General features: G+C 42.6%; 1 pseudogene; it reads left to right on the plus strand.

Moving 5' to 3' along the window:
- Positions 1-4877: 4877 nt before the first annotated feature.
- On the plus strand, positions 4878-5719 carry LOC138143355 (sodium/potassium-transporting ATPase subunit beta-2 pseudogene; annotated as a pseudogene).
- Positions 5720-6730: the final 1011 nt, after the last annotated feature.

The raw sequence follows: 6730 nt of genomic DNA on the forward strand, positions 1-6730 counted from the left end.
GAGAGAGAGAGAGAGAGAGAGAGAGAGAGAGAGAGAGAGATTTTAGTAAGTACTATGTGCCAGGCACCATGCTAGGCACTGGGAATATAAATACAAGCAAAAAAAAAAAAAACCCTTAAAAATCTTACATCCTAAGAGGGAAAAGATAATACATAGAAAGCAGAAAAGTGTGGAGACAAGGTAGAGAAGTTAAAAAGAATTTATCTATTTTCCCTAGTAAGAGAAATACACACACACACACACACATATATATTTCTGATAATAAAAAGAATTTTTAATTTTGGGAAATAGTACTCCAGGGATCATGAACCGAGCCAATTTTTAAAAAGTATTTATTTGTTTTTAGTCTTCAACATTCACTTCTATAAGATCTTGAGTTCTAAATTATCTCCCCCTTCCTCCACTGCCCCCTCCCCAAGATGGCATGCAATCTGATATAGACTATACATGTACAATCATATTAAACATATTTCTGCATTAGTCATGTTGTAAAGAAGTATTAGAGCCAATGGGAAAAATCATGAGAAAGAAGAAACAAAAAAAAAAAAGAAAAGAAAGAGAGACAATAGTATGCCTAGATCTGCATTCAGACTCGATAGTTCTTTCTTTAGATGTGGGTAGCATTTTCCATCATGAGTCTTTTGCAGTTGTCTTAGATCACTGTATTGCTAAAGTCAGTCATCACATAATGTTGCTGTCATTGTGTACAATGTTCTCCTGGTTCTGTTTACTTCACTCCCCAAACTGAGCCAATCTTGCAGTAAGCTTTGGTTGGCATTCATCAAATGAAGTTCCAGGGAAGAACTCGCCAGAGGAGAAGGTCTACCTAATAATACTGACCAAAAAAGAGAGCACCCCACAGAATAGAAGGCAGGAGAAAGATGTGCGAGGACTGAAACTATGCCCACCATGGGATCAGGCAGCAAGAAGAGCTGTCAGTATAGGGAGGGAGGAAGCTACGTACTGGAGATGTATGATATAGCTTGTGTCACTTACATTCACTGCTTCCCTTCCATGTAATCAATCATTGGTCTAGGGATAAACCCCAATAAAAGCAGTACCTTCTTCACTGGTGATATACTGATTTAAACTCCTTCCTCTGGTATATCGGTAGAAGTTATTGTAATGTATATGCCAGCATTTGGCAGAGGTGAAGTTCACCCAGAGCCACTCCAGGGAGCTCTTCTCACTGGCAATCATCTGGGAATTTCCTATTTATCCATCTGTGTGAGTTTTGCAGTTGTCCCTGGGTTTCCATGCACCTAGGTCTGGGTCCAGGGCAGACTGTTCACTCTGTGTGTATACCTTAGAGGCCCTGCCAATCGGAGTGTATCTGTGGGTAAAAGGAAATTTAATTGTTTAGCTTAAACTGATAGCATCATAGTGGACATAAGCCAGTGATGAAACCTAGCTACAGAATTCTACTTGTTGAGTGTGTATCTGAGATGATGTCTCCAAGGTTCCTTTCCACCCTTGAGAAACTACACCTAGGGAAATAGGTTGTCCCTTATAAAAAATTTCTAATACTGCTGGACAATATTTTGAGTTTTAAAGCTGTCTTCAGGGAATTAACTAGAGATCACAGCACCACATTCAAAATATAACAAGAGAAAATCGTTATCAAAGTCAATGAAATAGAGTTACACTAGGAATCAGATTTATTCTAGGAATCAGTTTACTCTGAGGTCTTAATTAATAGTATTCTTATTGCTAGGTTTGGGATGTCTGGTATTCTGATATCTATTAGATTTTTCATGGAGCTGATGGGTGAGCTGAACTTGACAGTGACTGTCTCTTTCCTTTAAAGTAAGTTTCATGAGCCAGTCACTTTTAACCTTTGTGATCCTCAGTTTCCTCATTTGCAAAATAGAAATAATAATACTTTCACTACCTACCTCATGAGGCTGATGTGAAGAAAGCATAATTTTTTATTTTTATTTTTTGCTTTTTTGGAGGGCAATTGGGGTTAAGTGACTTGCCCAAGGTCACACGGCTAATAAGTGTGTCAAGTGTCTGAGGCCAGATTTGAACTCTGGTTCTCCTGACTCCAGGGCCAATACTCTATTCACTGTGCCACCTAGCCGCCCCTGAAGAAAGCATTATATAAATAAAGGACTACCGTTATCCCTTCCACATCAAGATTTTCCCCATCATGGTGAGGATATATTGAGGGTCAGTGTAAGAATTAGATGGGAATTTTTGGAAGAGTTTTGTAGAAGTTGCAGATGACACGTGAAGGTCAGCAGATGACACGGAAAAAGTTTAGAAACTCAGGAATGCATAAAATATATGTATGGTATTGTATAATATCAAAATATTTTATCTTTTAATACCATAATAATTCAGACTTCTCTGTTATGAAAGGAGGGCCAAAAAATTTTATGCATATTTTTCAGATTGCAAAGGTGCTGCATCCCTAATCTCCATGATGTGTAAGAGATAACTGTATATAAATTGTATAAATAAAGCACTATAAAAATGTGAGCTGTATGTTATCGTCACTAAAATAATGCTCAAAGACAAGAGTCTCTGGCTCAAAGGCTTCTCTATGGTACTGTCTGTACCCTAGATTATTAGGAAGTTCCTTCCCATGTGGAAATACAACTTCATCTCTTCAGTGAGTACGTGCTGGTAGTTTTTATACTGTTTAGTTTAGATGGAGTATATTGCTTGGCCCTTAGTCATCCTTTTACCTCATCTGAATTTTTATTGCTGTGTCTTCTTTAAAATTGTATTTTACCTTTGTTCTGCAGTGGTCCTTTTAAGCATGTCTCCCCCAAATGAATCTCTCAATGAGTCACCTTAAGTGATTTTGGGGAAAGCCAGTAGCCCAGACATCTAAAATTAACATTCCTCCACCATTACCTTTCTGCTCTGAGGGCATTCAGTAGTTTGAACCTAAAATTTCCTTTCAAAAGAATAACCCAAACCCAACCCCAACTTAGCAAAAAGCATTTTCTTATATCCAAAACCTTTTAGTGACTATGCAAGGTCACACACAATTTAAAAACCATGGTCTCCAATCTACTAAGCATTTACTTAATCTTCAAACATCAGCCAAGCTTCCCAAACAGTTCATGTATTCCAACTATAAACTGAGAAAGATGTGAAAATCTCTACCTGGGGAGAGCTCTAGCCATCCCTTAATGCAATCCTTTCAGTAGTTTAATTTTAGAAAATAACTAGGTAGTTCTGAACATTTCTATAATGGCTTTCTGGAAAGAGGTAAAGTAGAATCTAAGCTTTAGAACTCAATTTACACTGGCCTGATTCTAGACTTTTGGGGGGGGGGGGGGGGGCAGTGTACATGGCTGTGATTTCATTGGTTAAGAGAACTTGCCCTCCACAGATACAGCTAACCAACTCATATGCTTGGAACATTGTCTTGGGCACTAAGGGGTTAAATGACTTGCCCAAGTTTACACAGTGAATGTGTCAGAGGAAAGAGGCAATTTGAACCCAGATTTTCCTGACTCTGAAGTGTGTTCTCTAGTCACTATGCCACACTTCGTCTAGCATTAATATAAATAAACTGGTCAACTTTCGGTCAAGGGGGCCTTTGAAGTTTTTTTCTAGTGTTTAATAACTTTTCAACAGTATTCTGTCATCACAATTTATAAGAAGAACTTGTCTGGGGGTTGAGATTATTTCCTCAAGAGTGCCTTTAGGGTAAAGCTGACTACAGATCATCCCACTTTTCAAAAGACAATTTCTCCCAACTCCTTTTGGTACTTGAGGACTAACAAGAATCCTAAGCCCTCTCATGTCACAACTTCACCACAATAGCTTCTGAGCTTCCATGAAGGAAGGAGTTCCAAGAAAATATAGGAATAGGATCTCATGAGCCCTTTTGCATGTCCTCCAAAGGACAAACAGAAGATATCACATACATATTTAAGATACTTTAAAAACAGATTTAAAATAAAATGAACTCAGCACTGCTGAGAAGCTGAGCCTTCGGGGCGGCCAGGTAGTACAGCAAGTAAGAGCACCGGCTCCAGTGTTGAGAAGACCTGGAGATGAATCCCGGGCTCAGACACTTAGCACCCACCTAGAAACACCTGGCCATGTAACCTTGAGCAAGTTACTTAACCCCAATTGCTTAGGGGCGTCCAGGTGGCTCAGCGAGTAAGAGCACAGGCTCCAGTGTCGGGATGACCTGGATCAAATACGGGCTCAGATACTCAGCACCACACCCAGAAATAACTGGCCGTGTAACCTTGAGCAAGTTACTTAACCCTGATTGCTTTAAAAAAAAAAAAAAGAAAGAAGCTGAGCCTTCACCCTGTGAAACCCCGCCCCAAGTCCTTGGCTGCTTCCTCCTTCCCAGTCCCCCTACACCCGCAGCATTCAGCCGCCACCACCTTCTCCTGCCTCTGCCTTTCATCAGGGGCTCTGTGCGTCGTCGCCCCTTCTACCTTTGCCTTCAACAGCTCTAACTCAAGATTTCGGGGACCCCCTCCTTACTCCACGCGGCTTCTTCGCACCCCAGCTCTCCTTACATCCTCGTTGGGTCGCTTATTTTACACCCACTGCTGCTTCTCTGAGCTGTTTTGGGGGGGTCATCGCTGCAATTCCCCCTTTGGGCTTTGCTCCTCTCCACTCTGCCGCCCCTTTTTTGTTGCCTTTACTTTTATGCCTAGAGCCTTTTTTCTCCATCTCCACTGTAGCCTCTGGTGTTCCCTCTCCCTCCGCAGGGCATCGCACCCAAAAATCTAAGACAAAGCCTCGGGCCAGACGGGCTTGGCTCCCTGGGGGTCTTCCTAGCCCACTGCGCATCAGCTTTCCCGGAGGTCCCCCCCAACCAGAGCCCCTTCTCCCTGCCTCTCGTCTCCCTTCTCCAGGCCTGCCTACCCTCCCCGCCCCCAGGCCCAGAAATGGTCAATGAAAAGGAGAAGACCGGTGGACAGGTGTTGGAGTAATGGAAAGAGTTCTTGTGGAACCCGAGGACTCACGAGTTCATGGGCCGTACCAGGAGCAGTTGGGCCTTCATCCTCCTCTTCTCCCTCATCTTCTATGGGTTTTTAACTGCTTTGTTCACCCTTACTATGTGGGTCATGCTGCAGACTGTCTCAGACCACATTCCCACATACCAGAACCAGCTTGCAACACCGGGCCTGATGATTCATCCCAAGACAGAGAACCTTGAGGTTTTGGTCAACCTCAGTGACACCAAGAGCTGGAGCCAGCATGTGCAGATACCCGATAAATTCCTGGAGCCCTACAATGACTCTATCCAGGCCCGGAAGAATGGTGTCTGCCGCCCGGGGCACTATTATGAACAACCGGACAATGGGGTTCTCAACTATCCCAAGCAGGCTTGTCAGTTCAACAAGACACAGGCTTAGCAACCACTATGGCTACAGTACTGGCCCAGCCCTGCGACTTTATCAGATGAACTGGGTCATCAACTTCTATGCAGGAGCCAATCAGAGAATGAATGTTACCTGTACAAGGAAGAAGAATGAGGATGCCAAAAATCTTGGTGACTTTGCTATGTTCCCCGCCAATGGCAACATGTATTTTTCCCTACTATGGCAAGAAGTTCCACGTGAATTATACACAGCCTCTGGTGGCTTTGAAGTTCATGAATGTGACCCCCAACGTGGAAGTAAATGTTGAGTGCCTAATTAATGCAGTCAACATTGCCACTAATGATGAGCGTGACAAGTTTGCTGTCCAAGTAGCCTTCAAACTCCAAATAATAAAAAAGACCTGAGTCTACTAACTGCTGCCCTCCATCTCCATCTCCCTGTCCTCCAGGGCTTTACAGAACATGCTTTCTGGATGCCTCCTTCCCTGCCCGATGTTCTTTCCCAGCCCGTCCCCAACCCCCTCCTTGCCCCACAGAGCTCTAATTCCATCCACACTCTTTCTCGACTCCCATCCCACTTGGGTGGTAGCCATTTTGGTTCCCTGGAAGGAAACCTTCTCCCACTGTTGGTAAGCGAGAAGTTTAGAGCAGGGAGGCCATCTTTTGCCCCTTTACTGACAAGTTTATTTCCAATGCCTTCCAGGTATGTGTATGACTACTGGTGAAAAACTACAATTACCCCTCCAACCCTCCTTTTTCCTATTTCTATAGGCGCAACAAATGGCTCTCTCTTCCCAGTTTTCATGGTTTTTCTTAGCAAATTACTGGCTGATTACTAGCATTCCCTTTCCACTTAATATAAACCTGAAAGTTTTAAGTCCCCCTCTCAAAAATGGCGTCCTCTACTCCAAACCCCCTCTGCCTTTTTAGCCCTGTAATTCCCATAACATGTTTAAAGAGGCCCCTGCTCAGAAGTATTTTTTTAAATCACCGAAGTGTTTTTAATAATTCCCTTCCTCTTTTCCATCCCAAATCTATTCCCTATTAGTGCTGCACTCTCCTTCCTTGGATCTATACCTTTTCTCTTGAAATCAGTTCAAGACCTGGGTTCAAATCCTGCCTTTGATACTTAAAGCTGTGTGACCATGGGCAAATTTCTTAATCTTTTTTGAGCCTCAGTTTCCTCATCTGTAAAATGGGGATAACACCTGTAGTACCTATCTCACAGGGTTGTTGTGAGGTTAAAATGAGATAATGTATATAAAACATGTTTCAAAACATAACTAGATATATAAATGTCAACTCTTATTATTCTGTCTCACCCACCTCTGTCCCCATTTTCCCTTACCTCAGACCCCCAGAGGTCTGTCTCTACAGTTATTTAATGCCTGTGTCAGATGTACTGTAAAAGATAAA

This window comes from Petaurus breviceps, unplaced genomic scaffold (assembly GCF_028583685.1).
Source record: "Petaurus breviceps papuanus isolate PSGF00001 unplaced genomic scaffold, PetGlider_PUasm1.0 138, whole genome shotgun sequence".
Taxonomy (NCBI): Eukaryota; Metazoa; Chordata; class Mammalia; order Diprotodontia; family Petauridae; genus Petaurus; species Petaurus breviceps.